Raw genomic sequence first — 19,003 nt, 5'->3', positions numbered from 1 at the left:
ACTATCGGGGGTCTCACACGTTCCACCCTCTACCAGGAGTCTCACAAGTTGCACCCACTATCGGGGGTCTCACACGTTCCACCCTCTATCAGGAGTCTCACACGTTCCACCCTCTATCAGGGGTCTCACACGTTCCACCCTCTATCGGGAGTCTCACACGTTCCACCCTCTATCGGGAGTCTCACACGTTCCACCCTCTATCAGGAGTGTCACACGTTCCACCCACTATCGGGGGTCTCACACGTTCCACCCTCTATCGGGGGTCTCACACGTTCCACCCTCTATCAGGAGTCTCACACGTTCCACCCTCTATCAGGAGTGTCACACGTTCCACCCACTATCGGGGGTCTCACACGTTCCACCCTCTATCGGGAGTCTCACACGTTCCACCCTCTATCGGGAGTCTCACACGTTCCACCCTCTATTGGGGTCTCACGCATTTCACCCTCTATCAGGAGTCTCACACGTTCCACCCTCTATCGGGGTCTCACACGTTTCACCCTCTATCAGGAGTCTCACACGTTCCACCCTCTATCGGGGTCTCACACGTTCCACTAACTATCGGGGGTCTCACACGTTCCACCCTCTATCGGGAGTCTCACACGTTCCACCCTCTATCGGGGTCTCACACGTTCCACTAACTATCGGGGGTCTCACACGTTCCACCCTCTATCGGGGTCTCACACGTTTCACCCTCTATCGGGGGTCTCACACGTTCCACCCTCTATCGGGGTCTCACACGTTTCACCCTCTATCGGGGTCTCATACGTTTCACCCTCTATCGGGGTCTCACACGTTCCACTCTCTATCAGGAGTCTCACACGTTCCACCCTCTATCGGGGGTCTCACACGTTCCACCCTCTATTGGGGTATCACGTGTCACCTGGACAAACAGTGCCGTAAAGTGACCACGACCATTACAAAATGTGATTATAGCCAATGAGGGTCTGTAGCGCAGGCGGGGGTCCGGCAGTGCTGTGAGTTGGGTATTTCCGCTGCTGTATGATAAATACAAATGTGAACGGATCCCAAGGAGAGGGTTGGTTTCAGCTTTCACATTGTACAGGCTTCATCATGGAGACACTGGCTGGTGTGAACTTAGGGAGACAACAAACAGCCATTGAGACCACCACCGCCCGCCGCCCCTCCGAGTGACGTCATCCGCCGCCGCTGCTGATTGACTGAGCGCTCAGGCCACACCCTCCACAGCCGCGGTGCATGCTGGGAGCAGAGAGCGGCTGTGCGGCGTGAGTGCGGCCTAGTCGTGGAGCGCAATCCTTTTTTTCTTGAACGGCTGCGGACGGAGCGAAGCGTGCACCGGAGCTTTCTTCACCGTCTGCGAAGCGGTAGCCTGTGTGTGTAGTGCGGTGACCCATACCCAGCGGGGGCGGGTGAGTACGGCGGCCCTCACGCGGGCTGGGTGAGGTGGTTGGGTGGGTTTCGTCCCGCATCTCTATGACTGGTAATGCGAGCACCCTGGCCGCCATTGTGTCCTGGCGGGAACTAACAGCAGCTTGTTTCCTCCATTGTCTCGCTGCCCCGTGTCTGACGTGCGGGCCGGGAGCAGAGGTCACTCGTGTGTGGAGGCCACACTGCTGGGCAGGAGAGGATAGCCGCTGCCCATAGCAACCAGCATGAGAAGAGCCGGGAGATGGCTGGTTGCTAAGGGCAGCAGCATGGATTATCTATTTTTGTAATACATATGGGGTCCATAGAGGTTTAAAGGGGACGGCCCCGGCTCACGTGCCGTTAAAGGTGTTGTAACATCAGGCCTGCCTTGGCTCACACGGTGTTTAAGGTAACCTGTCACCGGGGTTAACCTGCAGATATGGGGTTAATCTGCAGGTTAACAGCATTATTTTGCTGCCTAAAGCAGCGAGGAGAAAATATTTATTCTCGCCAGCATTCGTTATTCAGTCATGTGGGCGGAGCGGCGCTGGTTCAGTCACGCTCTGAGTACACAGAGCCGCGGCTGTACCGCGTCTCCGGCCCTGACCGACACTGGCTCTACGTTGCGGCCGGCTGTCAGGACCGGCGATGTAGATACAGCGGCCACTCTGTATACTCAGAGCGGTGACTGAACCAGCGTTGCCCCCATTACTGAAAGTGAATGCTGGCAAGGAGAATAAATATAATTTTCTCCTCGCTGCATTCGTCTACATGCATGCGTCGGGCAGCAAAATAATGCTGTTAACCTGCAGATTAACCCCATATCTGCAGGTTAACAGTGTTAATCCTGATGACAGGTTACCTTTAAAGGTGTCTTAATTTCGGGATCGCTCGACTCACGTGCCGTTAAAGGTGTCGTATCATCAGGACAGCGCCTGTGCCTTTAAAAGTGTTGTAACATCAGGATGGCTCCTCCATAGGTTCCACTAACTGGAGTGTAACGTCAGGAAGGCCCCGCACACATGCTTTTCAGGGGGTTAGGAGGGCCTTGGTGTACGTGCTGTAAAAGAGGCTGTAACGTTAGGATGATGGCACTGGTGTGCTTTCTGTTATAGGGATTATCAGACAAAATCAATGCATGTGCCTTTAAGGAGGTCAATGTTACAGATGCATGTTCCTTTAAAGGGGTCATAACATAAGAATGCCCCTCTGCATGTGCCATTTAAAGGGGTTGTCATCTAAAAGAAAAAAAAAAGGTAATTGCAAACCGCAGGAATAGATTTGAAAAAGTTAAATTCAGCATACTCTCCAATTGTAACCCCAGTTCTGAGACAGGAAGCCGTGACATCCTTCCATCACCTGATGGCCTGTGATGGTCCGCTGACTGTAGCTGGACACCATGTGCTCTTCAGGATGTTACTCTGCAGATGTATGAGCTTACATTACTTCGGCTGTTTCATCCGTGGTTTGTATGCCTGTGCAATGCATTTACCACTGCCTGCACATGTACTTCATTACTAGGAGGTGCATGCAAGCACTTTCATAGAGCGCACTGTTTAGCTCCCTGACGATGCTATTCACACTTTTTCATTTAGGATCAGACACTCACCATCCAGCTCGTCCCAACAATTGGGCATTAGGAAGGCTGGAGAGCTTTGCATTGAAGGAAGAACGAAAGAAACCTTTAATGGTGTTTTGTTTCTAATTTTAGTTTTTTTTTATTGGCTTTGGACTTGCTCAAGGAGAAGATAATACCCAGATGTTACTCACACCTCTCCAGGTCGAGCAATGTATCTCAGCCGCTATTCTCATAGTATTTTTTTTTTTCTTGTTACAGGCTCTATTGGTAACGTCATTACCATAGCGCTCGTTACTGCTTCAGACAATCACTGAGCTCAGTGGTAGTGTTGAGATAGTTGTCAATCACTAGACTCAATGATCATATGCCAAGTGTCACTGGAGCAAGGAGGGGGTGAGTAACAGCTGAGGGTGACCCTGGATATTGGTTCAGTCAAGTGTATGACTTCTGGATCATGTGCAGAAAAAAATTAAGCTGCGGATGTATGCCCTGCTTAACCCCTTTCTGCCATCGGACGTACTATCCCATCCATGTGACCTGGAACTTAATTCCCATGGACGGGATAGTACGTCATGCGCGATGAGTCAGTCATGGACTGCTCCCGGCATTTTAACCCCCGAGACACTGCGATCAAACAAGATCGCAGCGTTCCGGTGGCATAGGGAAGCATCGTGCAGGGAGGGGGATCCCTGCGTGCTTCCCTCAGAACAACATGATGTGATCGCGTTGTTCTGAGGGTCTCCTCCCTGCAGGCCCCCGGATCCAAGATGGCCGCAGGGTCCTTCTGGGTCCTGCAGGGAGGTGGCTTCTCAGTGCTTGCTGAGAGCAGGCGCTGAGAAGCCTACTACACTGCCTGTCAGATCGCTGATCTGACACAATGCTGTGCAAAGTGTCAGATCAGCGATCTGACACTATATGGTGATGTCCCACTCTGGGACAATGTAAAAAAAAAAATAAAAAAAAAATAACGTGTAAAAATATATATATTTTTTTTTAAAAAAATCTTGAATAAAGAAAAAAATATATTTTTCCAAAACATACATTTCTTTATGTAAATATATGTACTTTTACTGTTTTTTTTATTTAGTATAGCCGCATCCGTAGTGCCCAGACTTATAAAACTGTCCCACTAGTTAACCCCTTCAGTGAACACCGTAAAAAAAATAAAAACGAGGCAAAAAACAATACTTTATCATACTGCCGAACAAAAAGTGACACGTGATCAAAAAGACGGATATAAATAAACATGGTACCGCTGAAAACGTCATCTTGTCCCTCAAAAAGCAAGCTGCCATACATCATCAGCAAAAAAATTAAAAAAGTTATAGCCCTCAGAATAAAGTGATGCAAAAATAATTATTTTTTATATAAAATAGTTTTTATTGTATAAAAGTGTCAAAACATAAAAAAATGATATAAATGAGGTATCGCTGTAATTGTACTAACCCAAAGAAAAACTGCTTTATCAATTTTACCACACGCGGAACAGTATAAACGCCCCACACAAAAGAAATTCATAAATTGCTGGTTTTTGTTCATTCTGCCTCCCAAAAATCATAATAAAAAGCGATGAAAAAAATGTCATGTGCCCGAAAATGGTACCAATAAAAACATCAACTCGCCCCGCAAAAAACAAGAGCTCACATGACTGTGGGCCAAAATATGGAAAAATTATCTCTCAAAATGTAGTGATGCAAAAAGTATTTTTTGCAATAAAAAGCGTCTTTTAGTGTGACAGCTGCCAAACATAAAAACCCGCTAAACCCCCCCCCCCCCCGCTATAAATAGTAAATCAACCCCCCCTTTATCACCCCCTTAGGGAAAAATAATAAAACTATTTCCATTTTCCCGTTAGGGCTGGGGCTAAAGTTAGGGTTACTGCCAGGGCTGTGGAGTTGGTAAGCCACAGTTGCGACGCCGACTCCTGGATTTTATCAGGTTCCGGCTCCAACTCCTTCATAAATAAATGGCCAATTCGTAACATTAAATTTACTGTTGTAAAATATTAACATCGTGCTTATATGATGGTGAGAAACTGAATAAGTAATCAGACCACTTAGAGCAAAAACTATATTTATTAGAATACATTTAGAATATAGCAAATAACTTTTATAAACTTTTCTAAACTCTTGTAAGCAAATATGCAATAAACACTGTTATGCAGTTAATAAGAAGAAATCTATAAATTTGTCCTCAGAAAAAGTATTGCCTGTCAGATCCTCCTTCATGGATGCCCTCATCTGATTATTTTGAGAGCAGAGAACAACCTCTCTACACTTAGGGTATGTGCACACGTTGCTGATTCTCTGCGGATCCGCAGCGTTTTTTGAGGTGCAGAAACGCTGGAGATCCGCAATTGATTTACAGTACAATGTAAATCAATGAGAAAAAAAAAATGCTGTGCACACTTTGCGGAAAATCCGCTGCGGTTTAAATGAAGTAGCATGTCACTTCTTCTTTTTTGTGCATCTGCAGCGTTTTTGTACCCATTCCATTATAGAAAACCGCAGGGGTAAAAAACGCAGCAAATCCGCAAGAAAACCGCAGCAAATACGCACAAAAAAAACGCTACGGAACCGCACAAAAAACGCGATAAATCCGCAGGTGCGTTTTCTGCCAGGAGAGGCAGAATCCGCACCAGAAATTCCTAAGCCTAATCCGCAGCGTGTGCACATAGCCTAACTTGGGTTGGTGGCAAAGCAGTAACCACTCGGGCAACATCTGACAATGTCAGGATACAGAGGAATCGCTTGTTGCACTGTTATTTTTGATGAACGGTCAAATTTCTCAGTTTCTTTTAGTGCACATGAAAAATTCTGCCGAAATGTACTGGCTGTGTTCTTTGATGGGGATGACTCTTCTATGCGGGAACGCTTTGCACGGTCCTTGTAATCCAAATATTTTTCGAAATTAAATTCTTCATCAGTTGATGAGGGTGAAGATGTGGCAGGACGACCAAATTCTTCTTGTTCCTCCTGACTGTTCTGCAACCCTTTCATCCTTACTGCTATTTCAAACAGAGCTTCTTTTCCAGTAGTTAGCTGTTGATCATCTAGAAGAATCCGATGCATTGGGTCTACATAAACAGCTGCCAAAAGAATGTTATTTTGTAATAGTAGCTCCTCTCTCCGTTTCATTGATGTAGCAATGCCTCTTGCAATTAACCCTCCTCTTTGGGACAGGCGAAACATTAGGTTCTTCCACTCCTTTAAGAAAATACCTGGAGTTAAGTCCTCTGCTTGTAATTTTTTAGTCACTGTAAATGGGTGCTCTAGCAATTTTTCCAGCTCAGTCACCTTATTTCACTGACTTTCATTTAGCATCAGTTGAGGGTTAGCCATGTCTACAAGAAAGGTTTTCAGTTCAACCAAGCGCTGAATCATTAAGTAAGTACTGCCCCATCGTGTGGCTTGATCAATAATTGCCCCTTTTCCAGCACGTCTCTTCAAAATTGAGTCAACTTTAGGGGTTCTGGCAACAGTAGCCAATTTTCTCACCTTGCCAATCAGTGCAGCAGCATGTCCTTCTTGCAGACTGTCTGTATGCACAACATATGCACAACACAGCGCATGTGATGAATGAAAGAACGTATTGACACAGTTTCAACAAGATCATCTAAACTATCGTGTTGCTGTTCTTCTGAAGCAACTTCAGTTTGCTCCTCAGTTACAATACTGTGTTCCTCTATTTCAAACATTTCTGTGTCTGTGGACCCAGAATGTTCTTCTAGCTGCTGGTGGTCACCATCATTACTCTCATTCATTAGCTTAATAGTATTTATCATATTTGAAGCATTGTCAATTACGACAGAAAGAATTTTCTCTTTTTTTAAGTTCATAGTCTTGCAGAACCTTTTCCACCAAGACCTGGAGAAACTCACTGGTGTGATGAGCTTTGGTGTAGGGTTGAGCGAAACGGATCGGTCAATTTCATAAATCGCCGACTTTCGGCAAAGTCGGGTTTCGTGAAATCCGAGCCGATCCCAGTGTGGGATCGGCCATGCGGTCGGCGATCTTCGCGCCAAAGTCGCGTTTCATATGACGCGTTCAGCGCCATTTCTCAGCCAATGAAGGTGGACGCAGAGTGTGGGCAGCGTGATGACATAGGTCTCGGTCCCCACCATCTTAGAGAAGGGCATTACGGTGATTGAAAAACACCAAAAAAGGAACAATCCAAGAAAAAACACCAAAAACAGGCAGAGATGCTTACCTGTCTGAATAGGCCTCAATACTAATGCACAAGCAGGATGCAGCGGACCCAAATGAAATAGCAAATGCACAGGTGCAATACCTGATGAGACAGCCAGCCTTCAATAAGGGTTTGGCCGTGTGGTGCACCCGTGCACTAAGATAAAAACTGTATGTGGCGTGTTCACACAGGGAATGCAGGCATCTGGCTCCAGCCTATTAATAACGCCCTATGGCGGGCTGCCCAGTGCCAAAATGCATCCCGTGTGAACAGAGGCCACAGTGTACAGAACCAATTGGGCCCAGCTGCACCCTGCAAAAAGATATACGTGCAAAAACAAAACATATAAATATATGTAAGGTATTGGTTGATATTCTGGCCATAATATGGAAGCTGGCAACCCACGTCAAGGGTCCTTACTTATTGCCAGTCCTACACTAACATGAAAAACACCAAAAAAGGAACAATCCAAGAAAAAACACCAAAAACAGGCAGAGATGCTTACCTGTCTGAATAGGCCTCAATACTAATGCACAAGCAGGATGCAGCGGACCCAAATGAAATAGCAAATGCACAGGTGCAATACCTGATGAGACAGCCAGCCTTCAATAAGGGTTTGGCCGTGTGGTGCACCCGTGCACTAAGATAAAAACTGTATGTGGCGTGTTCACACAGGGAATGCAGGCATCTGGCTCCAGCCTATTAATAACGCCCTATGGCGGGCTGCCCAGTGCCAAAATGCATCCCGTGTGAACAGAGGCCACAGTGTACAGAACCAATTGGGCCCAGCTGCACCCTGCAAAAAGATATACGTGCAAAAACAAAACATATAAATATATGTAAGGTATTGGTTGATATTCTGGCCATAATATGGAAGCTGGCAACCCACGTCAAGGGTCCTTACTTATTGCCAGTCCTACACTAACATGAAAAACACCAAAAAAGGAACAATCCAAGAAAAAACACCAAAAACAGGCAGAGATGCTTACCTGTCTGAATAGGCCTCAATACTAATGCACAAGCAGGATGCAGCGGACCCAAATGAAATAGCAAATGCACAGGTGCAATACCTGATGAGACAGCCAGCCTTCAATAAGGGTTTGGCCGTGTGGTGCACCCGTGCACTAAGATAAAAACTGTATGTGGCGTGTTCACACAGGGAATGCAGGCATCTGGCTCCAGCCTATTAATAACGCCCTATGGCGGGCTGCCCAGTGCCAAAATGCATCCCGTGTGAACAGAGGCCACAGTGTACAGAACCAATTGGGCCCAGCTGCACCCTGCAAAAAGATATACGTGCAAAAACAAAACATATAAATTACGGTGATTGGCTTGCTTTCAGCGGCGTCACAGGGTCTATAAAGGGGCGTGCACGCCGACCGCCATCTTCTGCCGATCGATCGTAGCATAGGAAGAGGTTGCTGCAGCTTCGTCAGAAGCAGGGATATTGTTAGGGAGGAAAGATTAACCCCAAAACCGCTTGTGCTGTAGCGATTTCCACGGTCCAACACCACCTTTTCTTTGCAGGGACATTGGAGGCTAGATTTCTGTGCATCAGCTCTGTAGCTTATAAGGCTCCCTGATAGCTGCGTTGCTGTTTGTACGCCGCTGTGCAAACCAACTGCTTTTTTCAAAGAAAAAGTCCTGTTGCTTCTTTCTGCACTGTTCTCTTGTTTCTTTGTCCACACTCTTGTGTGCAGCAGTCCTTTTTATTGCTGCCATACTTGTCCTTTGATCATTGTAGGGAGATTGAAATTCTACTACAGCCCTTGTATTTTTTTGATATATCTGCCAGCCACTTTCTGCCACTCAAACTGTGTAGTGTAATACAGTGGGCCTGATTTCTTTCTGCATTCTCCCACACCTATAAAGGGAAATTTCTATTGCCACTAAGTGCATCTGCGTCAGTCCTGTTTGTGGCATATCTGTCAGCCACTTTCTGACACTGAAACTGTGTAGTGTAACACAGTGGGCCTGATTTTCTCAGCAGTCTCCCACACCTATAAAGGGAGATTTAAATTCACAACAAGTTTACGTACACCTTCTACCTGGTTTTACAGTACCATATAACGGTTGTTAGTTTGGTTACATTTTTCCAAGAATGAGGAAGTCTGGTGGAAGAGGCCGTGGGCAGTCATTGCCAGCTGGTAATGATGGTAGTGGTGGTGGAGCATCAGGTGGTCGTGGGAAAAGCAAAATAGCACCTAAGTCTCGAGTTGTTGAGCCAGCATCATCGTCTGGCTACACAAGGCCTCGAACGCTCCCTTTTCTGGGAGTAGGAAAACCGCTTTTAAAGCCGGAGCAGCAGGAAAAAGTTTTGGCTTTCCTTGCTGACTCTGCCTCTAGCTCTTTCGCCTCCTCTTCAGAAAGTGCAAAATTTAAAAGCAGCGCGTCGTCAGTGGATGCTCCCGGTCAGAAACAAGTTGCTTCTTTGTGTCCTTCACCCAGAACAACAGTGAAGTATGCGTCAGGCGACACAACAGGTTACTCCATGGAGGTCTTTACACATACCGTGCCTGGGTTAGAAAGGGAAATTGTTAACAGGCCATTGCCATTACAAGATGAATCGGACATGGAGTGCACAGATGCACAGCCACAGCTAGATTATTATGCTGTTCCATTGACTCAGATCACAACATTGCCCTCGCAGTGTACTGAGCCAGAATCTGACTCTGATGAGACTATGGTGCCCCGTCCCGAACGCTATAGCACCGGCTTACACGGTGACACAGAGGAAGTTGCACAGGACATAGAAGAGGAGGTGATAGATGACCCAGTTGTTGACCCCGATTGGCAGCCATTGGGGGAACAGGGTGCCGCTGGCAGTAGCTCTGAAGCGGAGGAGGAGCCGCAGCAGGCATCAACATCGCAACAGCTTTCATCTGGCAGGCCCGTATCTGGCCAAAAACGTGTGTCAAAACCAAAAACAGTTGTAGGACAGCGTGGCCATCCGGTTAAAGTAGCACAGTATGCAATGCCTGAAAAGGTATTCGATAGTAGGAAGAGTGCAGTCTGTCAATTTTTTAACCAAGATCCGAATGATCAGTGCAAAGTGATCTGTAAGAAATGCTCAAGGACCTTTAGCAGAGGTCAGAATGTCAAAAATTTAAATACAACTTGCATGTGTAGACATTTAACCACCATGCACTTGCAAGCCTGGACTAACTACCAAACGTCCCATAACGTTGTTGCACCCGCTCACAATGAAGCTAGTCAGCAACGCTACATTCCTTCCCTCACTGTAAGCCCACCGTTTACGACACCACCAGCAGCAAATGAGGTATCGTCGCAAGGCCAAAGCAGTCAGGGAATCACCAGGTTCTTGGTAGGAAACACTGTATGTAGGCCAACAGCAAGAATACCATCACCAACCCTCTCTGTCTGCCATGTCCACCACCACCCCCGCTAGTTCCACCATATGCAGCTCTCCAGTCCAGCTCACCCTACAAGAGACTCTCGTTAGGAAAAGGAAGTACTCGTCCTCTCATCCGCGTACACAGGGTTTGAACGCCCACATTGCTAGACTAATCTCTTTAGAGATGATGCCCTACCGGTTGGTTGAAAGCGAAGCTTTCAAAGCCCTGATGGCCTACTCGGTACCATGCTATGACCTACCCAGTCGACACTTCTTTGCGAGAAAACCCATCCCAGCCCTCCACCAGCATGTCAAAGACCGCATTGTCCATGCACTGAGGCAATCAGTCAGTGGAAAGGTGCACCTCACAACAGATGCATGGCCAGGGACATTACGTGTCCATCATGGCACACTGGGTTAATGTGGTGGATGCAGGGTCCACAGGGGACAGCCATATTGGGACAGTTCTGCCTAGCCCACGGTCTAGGAAACAGTTGGCTGTAGGTGTTCGCCACCCCTCCTCCTCGTCCTCCAGCAGAAGCGAGAGCTCGTCCACAGACCGCAGTCGCACGACCACTCCATCCGCAGCTGCCAGTGTTGCACACGAGGTGTCCCATTATGGAACAGCTAGTGGTAAGCGTCAGCAGGCTGTGTTGGAAATGAAGTGTTTGGGCGACAACAGACACACCGTGGAAGTTCTGTCCGAGTTCTTGCAGCAAGAAACTCAGTCATGGCTGGGCAGTGTACATCTTGAGGCAGGCAAGGTAGTCAGTGATAACGGAAGGAATTTTATGGCTGCCATAGCCCTTTCACAACAAACACATTCCTTGCCTGGCTCACACCTTGAACCTGGTGGTGCAGTGCTTCCTGAAAAGTTATCCGGGGTTACCCGCCCTGCTCCTGAAGGTGCGAAGACTTTGCTCGCACATCCGCTGTTCGCCCGTACACTCCAGCCGTATGTAGAACCATCAGCGATCTTTGCAGCTTCCCCAGCACCGCCTAATAATCGACGTTGCAACAAGGTGGAACTCCACACTGCACATGCTTCAGAGGCTGTGCGAACAGAGGCGTGCTGTTATGTATTTGTGGGAGGATACTCATACACGGGCAGGCAGTTGGATGGCAGACATGGAGTTGTCAGGTGTGCAGTGGTCGAAGCTACAAGACCTTTGTCAAGTCCTTCAGTGTTTTGAGGAATGCACACGCCTGGTTAGTGCAGACGACTCTATCATAAGCATGAGCATCCCCCTAATGCGTCTGATGACACAAAGTTTGACGCACATAAAGGAGCAGGCGTCTGCAGCCGAGGACGAGGGAAGCCTTGATGACAGTCAGCCATTGTCTGCTCAGGGAAGTCTGGACGAGGTGGTGGACGAAGAGGAGGAGGATGATGAGGATGAATATTTATGGGAGGAGGAAGCTTCTCAGGGGGCAATAGAAACTGGTGGCGTTGCAAGGTCAGGTACAGGGTTTTTGAGGGAGACAAGTGATGTTGATTTGCCAGAAAGTGCTCCTCAACCCAGCACAAGCAGTGAATTGACACCTGGAACATTGGCCCACATGGCGGATTATTCCTTGCGTATCCTAAAAAGGGACCCCCGCATTATCAAAATGATGACCGATGACGATTACTGGTTGGCCTGCCTCCTGGTCCACGATATAAAGGAAAATAACAAAATATCATGCCACATGAGAACCTTGAGCAAATATTGGCTACCAAACAAGCAACTCTTGTAGACCGTTTGGTTCAGGCATTCCCAGCACACAGCGGCGGTGAGGTGTTAGAGGTGCACAAATCAGAAGTGGCGTTGGACAGAGGGGTTTTATAACCAGGTTGTGGAGTGATTTTGCAATGACCGCAGACACGACAGGTACTGCAGCATCAATTCAAAGTGACAGGAGACAACATTTGTCCAGTATGGTTACTAACTATTTTTCCTCCCTTATCGATGTTCTCCCTCACACGTCATTCCCATTTGATTACTGGGCATCCAAAATAGACACCTGGCCTGAATTGGCAGAATATGCATTACAGGAGCTTGCTTGCCCAGCTGCTAGTGTGCTATCAGAAAGAGTATTCAGTGCTGCTGGTTCAATACTGACCGAAAAAAGGACTCGTCTGGCTACCCAAAATGTTGATGATCTAACCTTCATTAAAATGAACCAATCATGGATTTCTAATTATTTTGCCCCACCTTTCCCTGCTGACACCTAGCTTTCCTGTAAAAAGGTCTTGCTTTTGGACTCGTCTTACTGACTGCTCCAATTTCTCCATTTGCAGCTGCTGTATGTTCACCATAGGCCATTTTTACACCTCCCTAAATGGGCTGACTCCCCCCACGGGGCCGTGGTCACCACTTGGCGCAAGCACCCGTGCGAGTGCCGTTTGGCTGAACAGGTGGGTGTGCCCACTTTTGGGCGACGGCACTGGCACAGGGTCCCTCATAGTACAATGAAGTGTCTCTGGCGGTGGTGGTGCACACCCAACGTCAGACACACCGTCGTAACATGAGGGGCCCTGGGCCCGGTCGATCCCCGACTTTGCGCGATAATCGGCCGATTTCACTCGACTTGACTTTTGACAAAGTCGGGTTTTAACAAAACCCGACTCGATCCTAAAAAAGTAAGTCGCTCAACCCTACTTTGGTGTCTTTTACTGCCAATGTCTTGGTAACTATTTCATTTTTGTCACAAACAAATCGGACATTGAAGGAAAAATAGTTCACTCTGACGTGTGCAGGCATCCATTTTAAGAAACAGAAAGCGTCCCTTGAGAGCTTTTTTAACCCTTTCACGACATGCGCCGTACATGTACTGCGCATGCCGTGAATCCCCCTTTGATGTGGGCTCCGGCGCTGAGCCCACATCAAAGTCGCGACATGTCAGCTGTTTTGTACAGCTGACATGTGCGCTCAATAGTGGCGGGTGAAATCCATATTCACCTGCCGCTATTAACCTGTTAAATGCCGCTGTGAAACGCTGACAGCGGCATTTAACTAAAGGAAATGATGTCATCGCCGACCCCCGTCACATGATCGGGGGTCGGCGATGTCAGGACAGTAACCATAGAGGTCCTTGAGACCTCTATGGTTACTGATGCCGGCCTGCTGTGAGCGCCCCCCTGTGGTTGGCGCTCACAGCACACCTGCATTTCAGCTACATAGCAGCGATCTGATGATCGCTGCTATGTAGCAGAGCCAATCGAGTTGTGCCAGCTTCTAGCCTCCCATGGAGGCTATTGAAGCATGGCACAGGTAAAAAAAAAAGTTTTTAAAAATATGAAAAAAAATGTAAAAAACATAAAAGTTTAAATCACCCCCCTTTCGCCCAATTCTAACTAAAACAATAATCAAACCTACACATATTTGGTATTGCCGCGTTCAGAATCGCCCGATCTATCAATTAAAAAAAAAAGCATTAACCTGATCGCTAAACAGCGTAGCGAGAAAAAAATTCAAAACGCCAGAATTACGTTTTTTTGGTCGCCGCGACATTGCATTAAAATGCAATAACAGGCGATCAAAAGAACGTATCTGAACAAAAGTGATATTATTAAAAACGTCAGCTCGGCACGCAAAAAATAAGCCCTCCCCCGACCCCAGATCACGAAAAATGGAGACGCTTCGGGTATCGGAAAATGGCACTTTTTGCTTAAAAAAAAAAAAAAAAAAAAGTTTTGAATTTTTTTTCGCCACTTGGATAAAAAATAACCTAGACATATTAGGTGTCTATGAACTCGTAATGACCTAGAGAATCATAATGGCAAGTCAGTTTTAGCATTTAGTGAACCTAGCAAAAAAGCCCAACAAAAAACAAGTGTGGGATTGCACTTTTTTTGCAATTTCACCGCACTTGGAATTTTTTTCCCGTTTTCTAGTAAAAGACATGGTAAAACCAATGGTGTCGTTCAAAAGTACAACTCGTCCCACAAAAAATAAGCCCTCACATGGCCATATTGACGGAAAAATAAAAAAGTTATGGCTTTGGGAAGGAGGGGAATGAAAAACGAAAACGTAAAAACGAAAAAGGGCAGCGACTTGAAGGGGTTAAGTTCTTCCTTTTGTTTAAAAGCTTCTTCGATTACTAATTTTCTAATACTCTCTCTCTCTCTCTCCAGAGAATCACCAAGCTTGCGGGCCATTTCCCCATTCAGACACACAAAAGCTGGTTGTGAAAATAATGAAATAGGCACACTATCCTTTACAACAAGCTCTATGATCTGTTTTTTAAATGTGTCTACTGTCATTGTCACAGTAACTGTCACTGACAAAATATCTTGCAACTGATGGCTGCACAGTTCTCTGCTCCTTTGTTTGGCTGGAAGAGCTGGGCACTGGTTCATTGGTTTGGATGCAGTCTTTCTCATCCACTGCTTTCAGTACTTCTGGATGAAAGTGCTGTAAATGTCTCTTTAGATTAGAAGCTCTGGTAGGAGCATTTTTATCTTTGCCTGAATATGCCCTGATCTTGGCTTCACAGCATTTGTTTTCGTCTGGATCATTTGTCATAGACTGACGACATAATGTTTTCTATCTTGAGTGATGGTGAAATGTTCAAATACAGCTGATTTAATGTGACGCTTCTTTGACATTCTCAGGTTTTTAATTCTGCATTCACAATCCAAATTACAATTGTTTTTCCTAAAAACAATTGTACATAATTATTGCCAGGTCGTACAACTGATATAGTGGTCAGTAATACTGTTGGGGTACCGTCACACAGTACCATTTTCATCGCTACGACGGTACGATTCGTGACGTTCTAGCGATATCGTTACAATATCGCAGTCACGCAGCAGCGATCAGGGATCCTGCTGAGAATCGTACGTCGTAGCAGATCGTTTGGAACTTTCTTTCGTCGCTTGATCACCCGCTGACATCGCTGGATCGTTGTGTGTGACACCGATCCAACGATGCGTTCGCTTGTAACCAGGGTAAACATCGGGTTACTAAGCGCAGGGCCGCGCTTAGTAACCCGATATTTACCCTGGTTACCATCGCTCTGGCCGTAAATTAAGAGCAGAGCACAGCGGTGAGGTCACCGCTGTGCTGTGCTTTCACTTTACGGCGGCACTCAGTCAGAGCGGGAAGCAGACGGCAAGGGACCTGACGGACACCGGAATGTGAGTATGTACTGTTTGTTTGTTTTTACTTTTACGATGGTAACCAGGGTAAACATCGGGTTACTAAGCGCGGCCCTGCGCTGAGTAACCCGATGTTTTCCCTGGTTACCCGGGGCCTTCGGCATCGTTGGTCGCTGGAGAGCTGTCTGTGTGACAGCTCCCCAGCGACCACACAACGACTTTCCAACGATCACGGCCAGGTCGTATCGCTGGTCGTGATCGTTGGAAAGTTGCAGAGTGTGACAGTACCCTAAGAAATGTCTCTATCTCCAGCAGAACTGCTTATCACTGTTGTTCATAGTTTGATAGAACATATATATATTTGAGTTACATTTATAAAATTCATATGAAAGTTCAATTATGAAATATTAATACTTTAAAAAAAAAGTCGGAGTCGGTACATTTCTTCCGACCCCAACCAAAACTAACTCCGACTCCACAGCCCTGGTTAGGGCTGGGGCTAATGTTAGGGCTGGGGCTAAAGTTAGGGTTTGGATTACATTTGCGGATTAGGGCTAGGGGTGTGTTGGGGTTAGGGGTGTGGCTAGGGTTGGGATTAGGGTTAGGGGCATGTTCAGATTAGGGGTGTGGTTAGGGTTATGGTTGGGATTAGGGTTAGTAGTGTGTTCGGGTTAGGGTTGGAGTTAGAATTGGGGGGTTTTCACTGTTTAGGCACATCAGGAGCTTGCCAAACGCGACATGGCATCCAATCTCAATTCTAGCCAATTCTGCGTTGAAAAAGTAAACCAGTGCTCCTTCCCTTCCGAGCTCTGCCATGCACCCAAACAGGGGTTTACCCCCACATATGGGGTATCCGCGTACTCAGGACAAATTGGACAACAACTTTTGAGGTCCAATTTCTCCTGTTACCCTTGGGAAAATAAAAATTTGGGAGCTAAAAAATCATTTTTGTGGGAATTTTTTTATTTTCATGTCTCTGCGTTATAAACTTTAGTGAAACACAAGGAGGTTCAAAGTTCTCACAACACATCTAGATAAGTTCCTTGGGGGATCTAGTTTCCAAAATGGGGTCACGGGGGGGGGGGGTTCTCTACTGTTTAGACACATCAGTGGCTCTGCAAACGCAACATGACGCACACAGACCATTCCATGAAAGTTTGCATTCCAAAACACCACTACTTCTCTTCCGAGCCCCGAAGTGTGCCCAAACAGTAGATTTCTCCCACATATGGTGTATCAGGGTACTCAGGACAAATTGGACAACAGTTTTTGGTGTCCAATTTCTCCTGTTACCCTTGGGGAAAATACAAAACTGGGGGCTAAAAAAATCATGATTTTTGTTTATTTTCACGGCGCTGCGTCATAAACTTTAGTGAAACACATGGGGGTTCAAAGTTCTCACAATACATCTAGATACAGTGCCTTGTGAAAGTATTCGGCCCCCTGGAACTTTTCATACTTTTCCCACATGTCATGCTTCAAACATAAAGATACCAAATATACATTTTTGGTGAAGAATCAACAAGTGGAACACAATTGTGAAGTTAAACATTTATTGGTTATTTTAAATTTTTGTGGAAATTCAAAAACTGAAAAGTGGGGCGTCCAATATTATTTGGCCCCTTTACTTTCAGTGCAGCAAACTCACTCCAGAAGCTCATTGTGGATCTCTGAATGATCCAATGTTGTCCTAAATGCCTAATGATGATAAATATAATCCACCTGTGTGTAATCAAGTCTCCGTATAGATGCACCTGCTCTGTGATAGTCTCAGGGTTCTGTTTGAAGCACAGAGAGCATCATGAAGACCAAGGAACACAACACGCAGGTCCGTGATACTGTTGAGAAGTTTAAAGCTGGATTTGGATACAAAATGATTTCCAAAACTTTAAACATCCCAAGGAGCACTGTGCAAGCGATCATATTGAAATGTTAGGCGTATCATACCACTACAAATCTACCAAGACTCGGCCGTCCCTCTAAACTTTCATCTCAAACAAGGAGAAGACTGATCAGAGATGCAGCCAAGAGGCCCATGATCACTCTGGATGAACTGCAGAGATCTACAGCTGAGGTGGGACAGTCTGTCCATACGACAACAATCAGTCATACACTGCACAAATCTGGCCTTTATGGAAGAGTGGCAAGAAGAAAGCCATTTTGCAAGAGATATCCATAAAAAGTTTCGTTTAAAGTTTGCAACAAGCCACCTGGGAGACACACCAAACATGTGGAAGAAGGTGTTCTGGTCAGATAAAACCAAAATCGAACTTTTTGGCAACAATGCCAAACGATATGTTTGGTGTCAAGGCAACACAGCTCATCACCCTGAACACACCGTCCCCACTGTCAAACATGGTGGTGTCAGCATCATAGTTTGGGCCTGCTTTTCTTCAGCAGGTACAGGGAAGATGGATGGAGCCAAATACAGGATCATTCTTGAAGAAAACCTGTTGGAGTCGGCAAAAGACCTGAGACTGGGACGGAGATTTGTCTTCCAACAAGACAATGATTCCAAACATAAAGCAAAATCGACAATGGAATGGTTCACAAATAAACGTATCAAGGTGTTAGAATGGCCAAGTCAAAGTCCAAACCTCAATCCAATCGAGAATCTATGGAAAGAGCTGAAGACTGCTGTTCACAAATGATCTCCATCAAACCTCACTGAGCTCGAGCTGTTTGCCAAGGAAAAATGGGCAAGAATTTCAGTCTCTCGATGTACAAAACTGATAGAGACATACCCCAAGTGACTTGCAGCTGTAAAAGCAGCAAAAGGTGGCACAACAAAGTAATTAAAAAAATCACAGAGAAAAAAGCAGAGATGATTACCTGCTGAAGCCTCCAAACAAATGCACTCAGGGTGCAACGGACCCGATAAATGATGGCAAAAACAGGTGCAAAAAATACCGATGAAACAACCACTTTCAATCCAGTGTTGGCTGTTTGGCATTAGTGCACAAAAAGATAAGTAGTGATAGTCTGTATGTGGCACTGTTCACACAGGCAATGCAGAGCATCTGGTTTACGGCCTATTACTAACGCACATACAGACGGGCCGCCCAGTGCTACAAAATGCATGTGTGAATAGAGGCTCAATGTTTAGCGTTAGGACTGGCAAAATGTAAGGACCCTTGACGCGGGTTGCCAGCTTACGTATTGAGGCCCCAATATAAACTAATACCTTACATACATTGATATGTGTTTTTTTTGCACTTTATCTAGCAGGGTGCAATCGGACCAAGATGGCTCTGTAAACTGTAGGCCTCTATTCACACAGCATGCATTTTGTAGCACTGGGCGGCCCACCTGTATGTGCGTTAAGGTATCTTCACACTAAACGACTTTGCAAAGAGAACGACAACGATCCATGACGTTGCAGCGTCCTGGATAGCGATATCGTTCTGTT

At 46.2% G+C, this 19,003-nt stretch overlaps 1 protein-coding gene across 5 annotated transcripts in view; it reads left to right on the top strand.

The window, feature by feature from the left end:
• Positions 1-1,201: 1,201 nt before the first annotated feature.
• The window catches only part of RBM25 (RNA binding motif protein 25), a 110,211-nt gene continuing 92,409 nt past the window's right edge, over positions 1,202-19,003 (top strand). For 2 of the 5 annotated variants that reach the window (XM_077261850.1, XM_077261842.1), the window contains exon 1: positions 1,206-1,391. The gene's annotated coding sequence lies outside the window, so the exon portion shown is untranslated. Of the gene's footprint in view, positions 1,392-19,003 lie in introns of all 5 variants that reach the window. The other 3 variants (XM_077261815.1, XM_077261824.1, XM_077261833.1) reach the window with 3 other exon arrangements.

This window comes from Ranitomeya variabilis, chromosome 1 (assembly GCF_051348905.1).
Source record: "Ranitomeya variabilis isolate aRanVar5 chromosome 1, aRanVar5.hap1, whole genome shotgun sequence".
NCBI lineage: Eukaryota > Metazoa > Chordata > Amphibia > Anura > Dendrobatidae > Ranitomeya > Ranitomeya variabilis.
The sequence above is the reverse complement of the archived record's forward strand: the minus strand, read 5'-3'. Positions and strand labels throughout refer to the sequence as shown.